The sequence below is a fragment of the Macaca fascicularis genome, chromosome 12 (assembly GCF_037993035.2).
Source record: "Macaca fascicularis isolate 582-1 chromosome 12, T2T-MFA8v1.1".
NCBI lineage: Eukaryota > Metazoa > Chordata > Mammalia > Primates > Cercopithecidae > Macaca > Macaca fascicularis.
This window is the reverse complement of record NC_088386.1, coordinates 100,223,748-100,236,577: the sequence shown is the minus strand read 5'-3', so window position 1 is coordinate 100,236,577 and position 12,830 is coordinate 100,223,748. Positions and strand designations below refer to the sequence as shown.

Sequence of the window (12,830 nt, the reverse complement as noted above, 5' to 3'; positions counted from 1 at the left end):
ATTCTTTCTCTCTTTTTACAGAACAGTATTCTGATTTTCCTTTGGGAAATAGCTCCTTTATCCACTCTCAGTCATGTGCTTCTAGGTAGAGTTTCTCCATCCCCGGACACAGGGGTGGAGCAGTGATCACCTTCCTAATCCATTCAGTACATTGCCTTACTCCAGCCATTATGATGGCTCAGGAAGTTCACCAGTCAGAGCCAAGGAGACACAAGAAGACATGTTGCCAGGGCTTCTGAGAAAAGGAAGTTGATTTACCTTCTCTCTTTCCTACTGGTTATAAACAGATTCGAATACAGTAGTGGGATATGCTGGCAGATACCCTGGAATCAACCAGCCTAATAACAGAGCCAACAAAGTGGAGTCAAGAAACGAGAGGTGAGAAATTGGGTCCTGATGCCTTGTATGAATGCTGGATCAAGCTGTGTCTGAAGTAGAATCTTCCACTGTTCAATTACGAACCACCCAATTTTCCTTGTTATTTGAGATCAGTTTTCTCACCTCTTGCAACTAAATATCTTAATCTGTATAAGACTTTTCTTCTCAGCTATAGTGACTTAATGAGGCTTCTGAAGAATTCACTATATAATTTCACCAATTATCATGCATGGGGCAAGTATCTCAGCTTGAACATAAACCACATCCATCACAGGGACTGAGATATGTCCAGTCACCTTGTGAACTGGTATAGTAGGCCTGCCATATGTGTGTTCACACAGGGGCTGAGTTGTGTCTGGAAGAGAAGCCCAGCCCCTCGGGGAAGGAAGCTAGGTTTACGTGCTTGGCCTAGTTGGGGGTGGGGTGATTCTGGGAATTGCACTGGGTTGCCCCTAGTTCCCTGAGCTGGAGCCTTCAGAGAGTGAGGACCATGTGTGAACATGGAAAGAATTCCTCACTGCAACTTTTCTAAGAGCTGACAGTATGTTTGGGTATTTTCTGTAGTCTACAACACAGTTATAGAGACCAGTCCTGACATCTCCAAGGTTTGAGAACACTAGAGTAGGTGAAGGATGAAGGCGAAATACCAGCAGTGGAGACAGGATCTCGTGGGGAGACCCTGTCTGTCAGGAGTTGGGAAGCTGAGTTGACAAGTGGGGCCTGGCTGGTGCAGCAGCACTCACCACCGGCAGGGGAGCCGGCGCAGGGCCCGCCAGACCCACGGCCTCCTGGCAAAGGGAAAGCAGGAATGGAGAAAAGGGAGAAGCAGTGGAAGACATGTGATTACTCACTGGACCTGGGCATGTAGGAGACACCTCCTGGAGACTCAGAGACACTGGATGATGAGGGGTGCGGGGCGTGAATTTGCAGAGAGCTCCACTTCTGCGTTGGGTTCTGCATCATTTCTGCAATATGAGAAAAAGATCTTAAAAAGTAAGTTACTGTCATAAATGATGCATAATGGCAGGTTAACCTCCCTGCCCTGGTGACTCTGCTCTGCTAGGCTGCTGGTGACACCATGCCTGTTTCTCTCCTGGCTTGTGTCCCCAGACATGTTCTCCTTCTAAAACCCTACTCTTCCAGGAAAAAAGTCTCCTCTGATGTCTGCTAGGCAGAGCCCTATACACCCTCCTCCGTGTTCCCTTAGCATCCTTTATATATGCCTTTTTAATACTTTTCAGGCTTTCTATAATTTGCTTACACACATGTCTCTTCCACTACACTCTGAACAACTTGTGCTATTTTATTTTTCCTAAACCCAGTACAACTGACACACAGTATGTGCTCAATAAATGTTTGCAGAACTACCAACTAGATTTTTTTTAAAGCTATTTTCTAAGCATGTCTTTGAGTGAGAAAATATTTGGATCCAGAGTCTGCTTGAATTGCTGCTCCATTTTATTTGTAAGAGTTCTGTGTGTTCAGTATTGAACTTTTCTTGTTATTTCTGCTTTACTGGGAAATCACAGCTTCTCTTGTTATTTTTCTAGACAAGAGGGGATGTGGCTAGAAATTGAGGGCATCTGACTAGGTTTTTTGAATTAGTGACCTTAATCTCCAATGCCAGAATTAATCTTTCTTTTGTGAGGATCATTTAGCTGAGAAAGAGTTAATACTTACACTACTTCACGAACAAATTGCCTCATTCAGGAAGGGAAAAAAAATTCTCCCAGAAAATTGGATGTCAGCGGATTATTCCCCCTCAGATCCATGGATTAGTGTGCGTGGGGAGGGCATCCAAGTGGAAAAAAGTGTAATATCAATGTATTTCAGGGCAGCGCTGTTCTTTCTCACCACCTCAATTACGGTTCTCTTCATCATAGGCATCATATGATGCGTGTCTCACTACCTACTTCACTTAAACCTATTATGGAACTTTTTTTGATCATTAAATATTTGAGAGTTCTTTAGAATTAGGATATACTTGCATCAGTGTTGCCTGAATCAACGCTCTCATTTTTCTCTTCACCCAGACATTGGCAATTCAAGAATTATTTAAGATGAGGAGGACCTTAAAGTATTATTCCTCACTTTACAGCCTTATCATAAACAGTCAATTTTATTCAGTGAAGATGTGTAGGCTTGTAAACTATATAAACATGTATTTTTTTCTTTTATAAAGATTCACAATTTACAGTGCTTATTGAAAAAGATAAATACTAGGCTTGGTAAGCCAAGAGTGAAGTTACTGAATATTAAAAAAAAAAAAAAAAAAACCCTTTGAGGTATGAGTGCTCTTTTTCCTTGATCATTTAAATAGCCCTGGATGCCTTGTAGAGAACCCTAAATGCATTCTTCACTACTAATGACATTTTCATGAAAGCGGATATTTCTTATTTAACAGTCCATCTATCTCTCCTGCATACTCTTTACCTTCCGCCACAAAAGGCTGCAGACAAGTTTAAGTTTTCACAAGGTGACTAATAGAATAATAGGCCTGATGAATATTCCAGGACCTTAGATTTTTCTCTTAAGATCGTCAATCCAAAAGTCCTAAGAACACTGGCCAGAGGAAATGTCTGCCTGAAAGAAAATAGATGGGGAATCGTTAACAACCCCGGGAGGAGCCACAGCTATTGATCTTTGAGCTCCTGAACATGTCAGTCAGAGTAAATGACTTGGTGTCATCTGAGATGTTTGAAAGCCACCATCAAGGCAGCAGGTGTGATCCTGTGATGCCAGGCAACTGCTGGTCTTGAAAGTGTTGTGATAACACATACACACACACACACACACACACACAAAGTGGGGTTTCCCATTGGGAGAGGCAAAGGGGAGGTTCAGATGAACAAAGAGCAGGGTTTGGGCTAACATTGTGCTCTTGGATGATTCCTAGGTCTAGGCAGAAGACGTGTAGCCTATTTTCTAAATAAAATTATTTTTTCCAGACATGCCTTTAATGTGCCAGCTATTCACGTGTACACATATGAGTGGTTTCTCAGGTGCGGTGGCCACTGAATCAAGGTTTCCTGGCAAAACGCTTCAGTGGCCATTGGATGTTGGCAACCGGGATGCCTGCCAGCCCAGAACTAGCGGTCGCCCCAATTTCTCACACGGCACACTGCCCTTTGGAGGAATGGCATGTTACCAACTCCTTGGCATCTGAAAGGGATCAGTCATAAATCTCACCAGCACACAGAGATGAAAGTGAAAATAAAGTGTGAGGCATCAAAAGGAAGTTGCAGAATGCATGGCAGATGTTGTTAGATTTGTCTAGCAAAGCCCATGTGCCAGGCATGATTGATGACATTCTTGAGAGAGGTTAATAGCTCTGGACGGTGTGGCTTGGACGTTTTGAAAGTAAGCACAGAACAAATGTGAGGGTCGCAGCAGGAATGGCCAAATGAAGCAAGTGGGATTTTCAAAACAAATAGCATGTCATCTGCTTACGTAACATCGATGGTTGAGGCAAATGAAAGGCAAAAGGTAGCCAGTGGTCCCTGTGATAGTTAGAGAGAGAAGAGTCCTTTGCATACTGACTCCCTTGAAGGTGACAGGTTTTGAGTGACAAGCAGGTTACTGTGAATTCTGCGGGAGGCAATGACATGCCTAGTTTACATTGTGAATGTTTTGGCCTTAATTTATGCTGTGAGCAATGGCTGAGCCCAGGTCCATTACGTGCCTACTGAAGATGATTTATGTGGGTTTCATGTAGTTGGACTTTAATTATTCACATGATTATCAATAAAAAATAAGGACCGAACAGTGTTGAATGTGAACAGGTTGGCAGGGCAAACAGCTGATTGTAACGACTGCCTTATTCTCCACAGCAGGTATGAGAACAAATTCATAAGCGGGATTTACACTTTTCCTCCCTTTTTCACAAACATACAAACTGCCAACCTGTTAATCAACTCCCTGATGGCAGACAAATGTCTCTGGGAAACATGTGCCAAATATCAATTGTTATTGGCTGAAACTCAATAGGACGAAATGGATTGACGCTGCCATTCTATTCTGTGCAATGCAATTGCTGATCAATAGTGAGTAATTGGACATCATTCTGTGAAGGAGCGAATGCTGAAACAGGAATATCGCCATGAATTATGGTGTATATTAATCACTGTCTAATTGTTTCATCAATGCAACTTCCTTCCGACAACCCACTATGGTAGGTACCTATATTGGGGGGACCCTCCCATTTTTCCCTACAGGTATTTGTTTGAAGGCTAAAACTGCATGACTCAAGAAATCATGGTTCAGTGGCCCCCTGCATATTTGATGTGGTGTGAGCTTCGCTATGGCAAGAAATACCCCATAGCATGTAGAGTGGGCTAAAAAACATTCCATAAAAACCATCCTCTCCCCTTAGGAAAGAGGACAAAATGGGAATGAACTAAATAGCAGGAATTCACCTGGAATGTGACTTTCCCCCCGAAGCAGCATTTGTTATCACTCTTGTTTTCCTTCTCTTACCTGAGAAATTTCCAGGGGACCAGTAGGAAGAGAAAACAAACAAAATATATATATATATATGCCTTCAAGAGTCAGGCCCTAGAAAAAGTTGAACTATTCTGAGAATAAAAATGAAAATGCTCCGTGGTATTCCCTTTTGAGATTTGGTTGTTTGCTGCACACGCACGTTCCAACCGTGAGGCAGTTGGGTGAATTTGGGGGTCCTCTGCCTCTCTCGGAGTGCTTTTTCCACCAGGATTGCTGGTGTGTTGAACTCCAGGGGTTTATGTACAGATCACTGCAGAATAAAGGCCTCCCTGTTATTCTTTCCTCTGCCTTTTCGGGAGCAGGTTTTCCCTGAGCTTGAAGCTTTCATGGTAATTCCCATCTTGGTTCTCTAGCTATTCACTCACTCCTTCCGTCAAGAAATTCTTTTCTCCGTCTTTTCTTTGCCTAGTATTTTTGGGATAAATCCACTTTTACAATAATAGCAAGAGGGAAAGCCTGACTGTAGCCACAACTGGATTTTTTCTGGAGTAGAATCCCAATGCAGTTTCTCTGGTAAAACAACACCAATACCTTGGAAATGGCCAACTCCAGGACTCCAGGAAGTTGTCTCACCGTGGGAGGCAGTTTTGAAAAAAGAAAATGACAGGGAAACTTGGAGGGTGGCGGGAACACACACAGTGGCAGGACAATGGCTTCCCCTCTGTGTGAAACCCAGGCCCCTTGGGAACCGACTCTAGAGTAGTGATGTGGTTTCTTAATCAACACTTTTCCAAACAGTCAGACACTCACCAAATTAAAGAGACCTTGCAAGAGGAGAGAGCAGGAGGCTGAGTTTCCCACGGCATGTTGTAAGGTGCCATTCCTCAGAACCTGTGTCGGGGTCTCTTTGCAACTTTTCCCTGACTGCTTTTTTAAGCCATATGAATCCCCTCCAACTCCTTTCCTTATGAAAATTATCTGAGAAGGGTTGGAACAGGATCATAGCTTGTTCACCTGGATCCCACTGCGCCAAATGCTCGACTGGGAGCTCTGATGTGTGCCCAAGTTTGAAATTCTAGTTTGAAGTCCTTGGGTTTGTCAGACGATCAGGAAATATTCCAAGGCCAGATTTCAAAGTAAAATCCTCTCCACTTCCTTCTTGACAGTGTGTTAGAGATATGGAGAGCGTAACTGTACTTTGTCAGGCCTGACTCTTAGCTCCTACAGAATTGAAATAAACAGAGAAATATTGAGGGGTTTATCTAAAACATACCTCCCCATAATGATGTTTTGCACTTATATAATTGTTTGCACTGTTAAAAGCATTTTCATGTTTTCTTTGATATTCGTAGTAACTGAGGTCAGTAATACAGGTAGTTTGGGCTCCAATTTATGGGTGAGGAAACTGAGGTTGAGGTCTTTATCTTCTCAAGAACAAATAGCTTAAAAAGATGGAACTATAAATGAGATTTGTTTTGCCTTAAATCCTGGTGTTTCCTTTTTTAATGCTTCTTCATACAGTTATATTAAATTGATAAAGGAGAGTCAAAGGAGAATGTAAGTTTAATTTAAATGTCTTAAAATATTTTTTGAAAATACCTTCTTAGTTCTTAAAACCAAAAGATACTCAGAATGAGATTATCTGGTTGTAACTCCTCCACCCCCTCCCCCAAGTGTTAGGTAAGATCTTTAAATCATTTGAGACAGCTAAGAACATCTATTTTTAAATACCCCAAGAGAAGGAGATTCTTCAATCCCGTGGGTAACTTTTCCTGATGTTTAACATTTCTCAAAGCCAGGAAATTCTTTCTTGTGTTCTAAATCCCTAATGCTGCAGCTTGAACCGGCTTCCTCCCGGTTGGTCTTCGCGGAGATGCTGAACAGCTGGCTGCGTTCCTCGACGTGAGAGCTTTTCAAAGAGAAGGGAAAGACTGTTAAGTCATTCCTCCGCTTCTCTTCCACAGGTTCAGTAATCCCCACTCCTTTCACTATTTCTCATAGGTCTCATTTTCCAGGCCTTTAATCGTCTCTCTCCCTTCTCCCACATAACTCAAAGTTTCTGTTGAGATATTGGGCTGGGGAGAAGAAGGCCTTTGTTCTTGGGGTGGGGGATTCTGGAAAAGGGAGGAAAGCACCAAACCTCATTAGGCCAGCACTCACTCCCCCTCCGAGTGCTGATGATGTCCCTGCGCTGGCACTCAGAAATCTGACATTCTCAAGGAATTGAATGGATAATTAATTAGTAAATTAAATGCCAAAATGCCTCCTGAATAACAACAGGGTATTTGGCAAAAGCCTTCTCGAATATCTTTATTTGTATCCAGTGTACCCAATTCTTTAGACTGCGAAAGTCTCTAAAACTATTTCAAGAGCTCTTTGAAAATGATTCGCCGGAGAATTTTTTGGGGTGGAAGATTCCAGAACACCATTAGTTATTTAACATTTCCCATGTTTCTGACATCTTTACTATAATACAAAATGAGTCCACTAATGCACGGGCTTTATATAGCTACATGATTTTTCTCCTGCGTTTTATATTTGGCCATTGACTTAGTATGTAATTATTATAAAAAATCACACAGTGAATAGGACCAAGACATCAAGAAGCTTTAAATAAAAGAACAAAAAGTATGGGATACCTTTGAACTTGAGACCATTTCATGTTCTTGCTGAATGCCTTGAGAAATAGCTACAGGTGTTCCTTGAACAAGGTCAGAGTGTCACATGGAGGATGTGGTGATAGAAATGAATCCATTCAAGGTAGCTCCTAAGCCTGCTGGGCATCTGTTACACATCTAGTGTTGGCTGGGTGAGCAGTAGGTCTTAGGGGTCTTTAATTCAGTGACTGTCAACAGCCACATAACAACCACGATAGGGCTCAAGTTGGCACCTTTATGACAACTTTAGTCAATAAGCTAAAGCCTGAAGACCGTTGGCACAGTGTTTGGTGGAGGATTGAAGAAAAGTAAATGCACTGTATAAGGTCTAAAGATTCCTGGTCAGAATGATCCCAGCTGGCCTCATTAGTTGGTGGTAATTTACATCAACTTCCCATCCCAAAGACTTTTTGTTTATTTGTTTATCCAAATAGGGTTACTGAGAGCCGTTTGAAATGAGGAAATAACATGTGGTACATAAAATTGTATTGTTTATTGTGAAAAGTGATTGATAAGGAAGATAAGATGGAGGTTTTAAAAATATCAGTTCACAAGACCTGTTCACAAGGTCACCCCAGTGACCTTTCTCTAAGCAGGAAACAACTACCCACTTTGTTTATCTTCTTCATTAGGACCAAATGACCCTCTTCAAACAGTGTCAGCCCTTTTCTACTGGATCTTTGGTTCTTTCCAGGGGAGTTCAATAAGAAGTAAAACCCTGAGGTTGCTATTAACTTGAAATTTTATTCCCCACTCCTGCCAAATACTAACTATGGGGAACCAAATTGTGAGAACTGGGCCTCATGAATTCTTCCAGACTTCAATCCTTTTATATGGCTACAGTGCCCTGGTACTTAACAGACAGCAAGGCAGTTTCCAACTCAGCATTGAGGATGATCCGAACATGGATAAGGCTCACCTGCCACACAGCATCCAAGTGAGGCCAAAAGCCTGGCAGAGTTGCAGAAGTACAATCACAAGAGAGGATTGTCTGCTCTGTGTGGTCCATGAAAAAGGTGTTTGATGTTGGCTGGACATTAGATCACCTGGGAATTTAGAAAAATAATGCATGCTGGACCATGTCCCCTGAAAATGATCAAGATTTCCTAGAAGCCATGGCTGAGACTGACTAATGGGACAATCAGTGTCAAGGGGATTCTTTAAGGTGGCTCCAAAATTTAGGATTTGGAGGCAGAGAGAGCCCTTAAGTACTGAGAGATCTCAAGAAATAACTAGGCTCTTTCCCTACTTATCCTTTGTTCTTCTCATTATACGCCATCTCCCTCCCTCCATCCTTTTGTCCTCCTTTTGCCCTTTCTCCCTCTCTCCTTTCCCCCTCTTCTTCCTTCCTTCCTTCTTGCCTTCCTTCCCTCCTAACTTACTTCCTTCCCTCCCTCCCTCCCTCCCTCCCTCCCTCCCTCCCTCCCTCCCTCCTTCCTTCCTTCTTTCCTTCCTTCCTTCCTTCCTTCCTTCCTCTCTCTTTTTCTTCTTCCTTTTCCCCTAGGACATGAAGGAAGTTTGGGCAGTTTTTGGTGGGGTAATTCTATGTGGCAAGCAGTACCATCTCCAGGCCACAAGGTTTGAATGAATCTGCTTCAGGGTCTAGGTGGCTGGATAAACAGGTACTCAGGTGATGAACCAGGCTTCAATACCCAGCCCAATGTCACTGTTCCTAGGATGTTTTCCCCAACTCCCCCAGTTAGAATTAATCTCCCTTTCCTCCAGCCTCCTATCTATAACACATGAGATTTGCTTTTATTCTAGAAGTTATATTCACTTCTGATTCTCTGTACGTGTCCATGTGGTGAGGTGAATTGAGGCTTCTAACCTCCATTCCTTCCCCTCTCCTCCCTATCTGATTTGGGACAAGACACTAAGTCAGGCAGGGAAGAAATCTGGTAATTAGTGAAAAATGACTAGAAAGAATTCAAATGTATCAGGTAGATTATATTTGTAGTCCTCAAAAGAAAGATAATTATCATGGCAAAAATATTTAATATTACAAATCTATAAGTTAAAATATAATCAGCTCCAAGACAGAAGGAAATGTCTCAATCACGCTGGTATTCCCAGGGCTCAAGGCATTGACCAGCACAAAGTAGAAATCGTGACTTTAGTGAGGGTTAAGAGGTCAAGTCGAGGATCTGGCTGCTCACATTTGAATCGTGGTTTAACCACCCTAACTACCATAGTGACATGCCCAAGTTACTTAACTTTTCCAAGCCTCATCTTCCTCTCTATTAAAGGATCTAGAAAGAATTCCATAGAGTTGTGAAAACAAAATGATGCACTCCGTGTAAAGTTCTTAGCACACTGCCTAGCACAAGTAAAGCCTCACTAAGTGTTTGCTATTATTAAAATATCTGTACAAATGAGCATGTGTCAGCCTCAGCCATGCCTTATTTCCTTTGCACACCTCAACCAGCTCTCCCAGCCAGTATGAACAGAAATGGCATTATCTTCTGATCATCAACTGCCTTGCATCAATTACCTTCCTGTTCCTGTCCCTTGTCTTTGGGAGGTGCTTTTACCTCAAACAGCTTCTTTGGCCCTGAACCACTTCTGCTTACAGCCATTGCTTATGATTTCACCATTTGAGGGTATATTCATTTTTTATCTGGATTCACCTGAATAAAAATCCTGCAGCATGGAGAAGGGAGTGTAGGGAGTGGCCTTCTCTGGACCGCACATGACCTTGGCATAACTCTGACTGTCAGATTGGCTTAGAAGTCCTGACATACGATGCCACATCTTCCATTATCTCTCCCTTCCTATAGCATTGAGTTTATTCCCACTGCACTGTAGTAACTAGATAAATATCTGCTGGATACTCCCAGACTGCTGTGGGCAGTTTTGACGATGTAGAAGGGATGGTACTAAGCCATCTGATTGGGGACAATGCAGTTCTAAGTCACTGATTGGGGGAGAGTTGGTCCTAAGCCATACATCCCTCCAGAAATTACCTTTAAATTATGCATGTCTTTTCTCACTTCTTGGGAGAAATCCAATGCGGTCTTTCCCTTCTAAAGGCAAGAAACAGATAAGAACATACTGGGGGTTTGTTTCTTCTTTTCTGTATCTGTGATCAAAGCAAGAACAATATCCCTGAAGTTCAGGGCTCAAGGGTTCTGGACTTTAGAATCAAATCTCTCTTTATAATTTTCTTCTTCAGGTATTTCCAGGGGAAAATCATTTATTCTTGGTACAAGCGAAAAACGTGTTTGGGTTTGACCTGCTTAATTCTCCCTGAGTTAAACTACATGTGAATAAAGAGGTTTTTAAAGCAGATCCATGATACATTAAGAAACCAGAGCTCATTAAAGAAAAAGAAGTCCATGACAAGATTCCCTCCTGCCACCCTTTTGTAAAAACCCCGTTTCAAAGATAATTTAAAAAGTGATTTTTCAGTGTAATTTCACCCCTAGTTGTAAAGGGCACAGAACCTTTTGAATAGCAAAAATTTTAAAATCCAGTGTCTTGAACACAAATGCAATCTCTTTCTTTTCCTTTCTGGTGTAACAGTGCTTCTGAAATCTATTTTACTGGGGTGAAGAAAGGGGTAGAGAAGAAAATAAAAATCCTGTTTGTTGTCACTAGAACACCATAGGAGTTCATTTGCTTCCTTCGAATTTACATACAATTTCCACTTAGTGATACCTCTCTTTCTTTCTTCATGGTAGCTTTTATTTAATTATATTGCCTTGCTGTTAGTATATACAAGGCTATACCTAGAAATTCCCCAATTTTTTTTTAACTTCAGACTTTAGGTTTATTTAGGACTGTTTGCATGTGTTTCTAGAATATTTACTCTAAAAAATGACAAGACAGCTCCCCCTCAGTGAGACCCTGGCCTAAATATATATGCTTTATTTATATAGTGAAAGAATAACATTAAACATTGACGCTTTCAATGTATGGCACTGAATGATGATCTACACAGGGCATCCTTGAAAGGTTGCAATTAAGGACCCACCTAGCTTTTCAGCAATACAAGCCCGATTGAGATCTTCTGGCCCATTCATGTTTATGCCTTAAAATTCCTTTTAGATTGCATCTTTGGAGCTTGCGTAGTTCAGTTTACTTTTCATAGGTTCTAGTTAGGTGCCCACAAAAAATAAAAATTAAAAAAAAAAGCACAAAAATCCATCAACTCTTCTTTTCTGGATTCCTTAGTTTCAAAGTGTGCATCATACAAAGGATAGCGGCAATCGTTTTCAGGAAGCATTCCCACAAAATGCTTGAAAGGACCAGTTGTGGTTACGCCAACATCTCCACCAAGATCTCTGTGCCTTCTTCTACCATGAAGCACTTTTTGTCTGCACTGAAACAAAAAATAAAAATAAAAATAAAATTGACAGCCTTCTTCCTTTATTTGATTTCTTCTGGTGTGGAGCATTTCCAAACTTTCATGTCATAAAAAATGCAACATCATCACTAACTTGCACTCCTGAGGCCATCTTCTCTGAAGTAGTCGCAGGGTCACAGGAAGAGAGAGCCAGTGGGTACTGAGTATCCTCCTCAGGGCTGTGGACCAAATCTTACCACGAAAGAATTTTCTGAGGCCTCCATAGTCACTGACCTCCCATCCATGCCTGCCTGTTAAGTAGCTTCCCTATCCGAGGAATTTAGCCCCACCTAAAACCAACAGTATGTTTTAGTGTTAAGAATAAACGCAGCCAGGTGCAGTGGCTCATGCCTGTAATCCCAGCAGTTTGGGAGGCCGAGGCAGGTGGATCACCTGAGGTCAGGAGTTTGAGACCAGCCTAGCCAACATGGTGAAACCCCATCTCTATTAAAAACGGGAAAATTAGCTGGGTGTGGTGGCAGGTGCTCTAATCCCAGCTACTGCGGAGGCTGAGGCAGAAGAATTGCTTGAATGTGGGAGAAGGAGGCTGCGGTGAGCCAAAATCTTGCCACTGCACTCCAGCCTGGGTGACAGAGCAAGACTCTGTCTCAAAAAAACAAAAATGAAAATAAATGCACACATATATTCTTTAACATCTCTGATCTTCAGACTATACTCTAACCAGAATTTATGGAAAGAGCACGGAATCTGGATTTAGAGAGATGGAGGTTTGAATTTGTGACTTTATACAAACAGTTTCATCTTTCTAAGCCTCCATGTCCCCATCTGTAAAATGGAGATGATGATATGGATGTACTGGTCAGGAGTCTGGATTCCTTCTCTCATCCTCCTCTTCCATCCTGTCATGCACATGACTGTGAGGTGACTGCCGTCCTGCCAGGCATCTTGATCTTTCACACAGGCAAAAAGGAAGAGGGTAAGTAGCAGGCAAAGGGCACAAGCCAACTGAATCTTTCATTTCTTGTCCGAAAGCAATAGCTTTCCAG

At 42.0% G+C, this 12,830-nt stretch overlaps 1 pseudogene; it reads right to left on the bottom strand.

The window, feature by feature from the left end:
* Nucleotides 1–289: 289 nt before the first annotated feature.
* Nucleotides 290–12,094, bottom strand: LOC123567938 (destrin pseudogene; annotated as a pseudogene).
* Nucleotides 12,095–12,830: the final 736 nt, after the last annotated feature.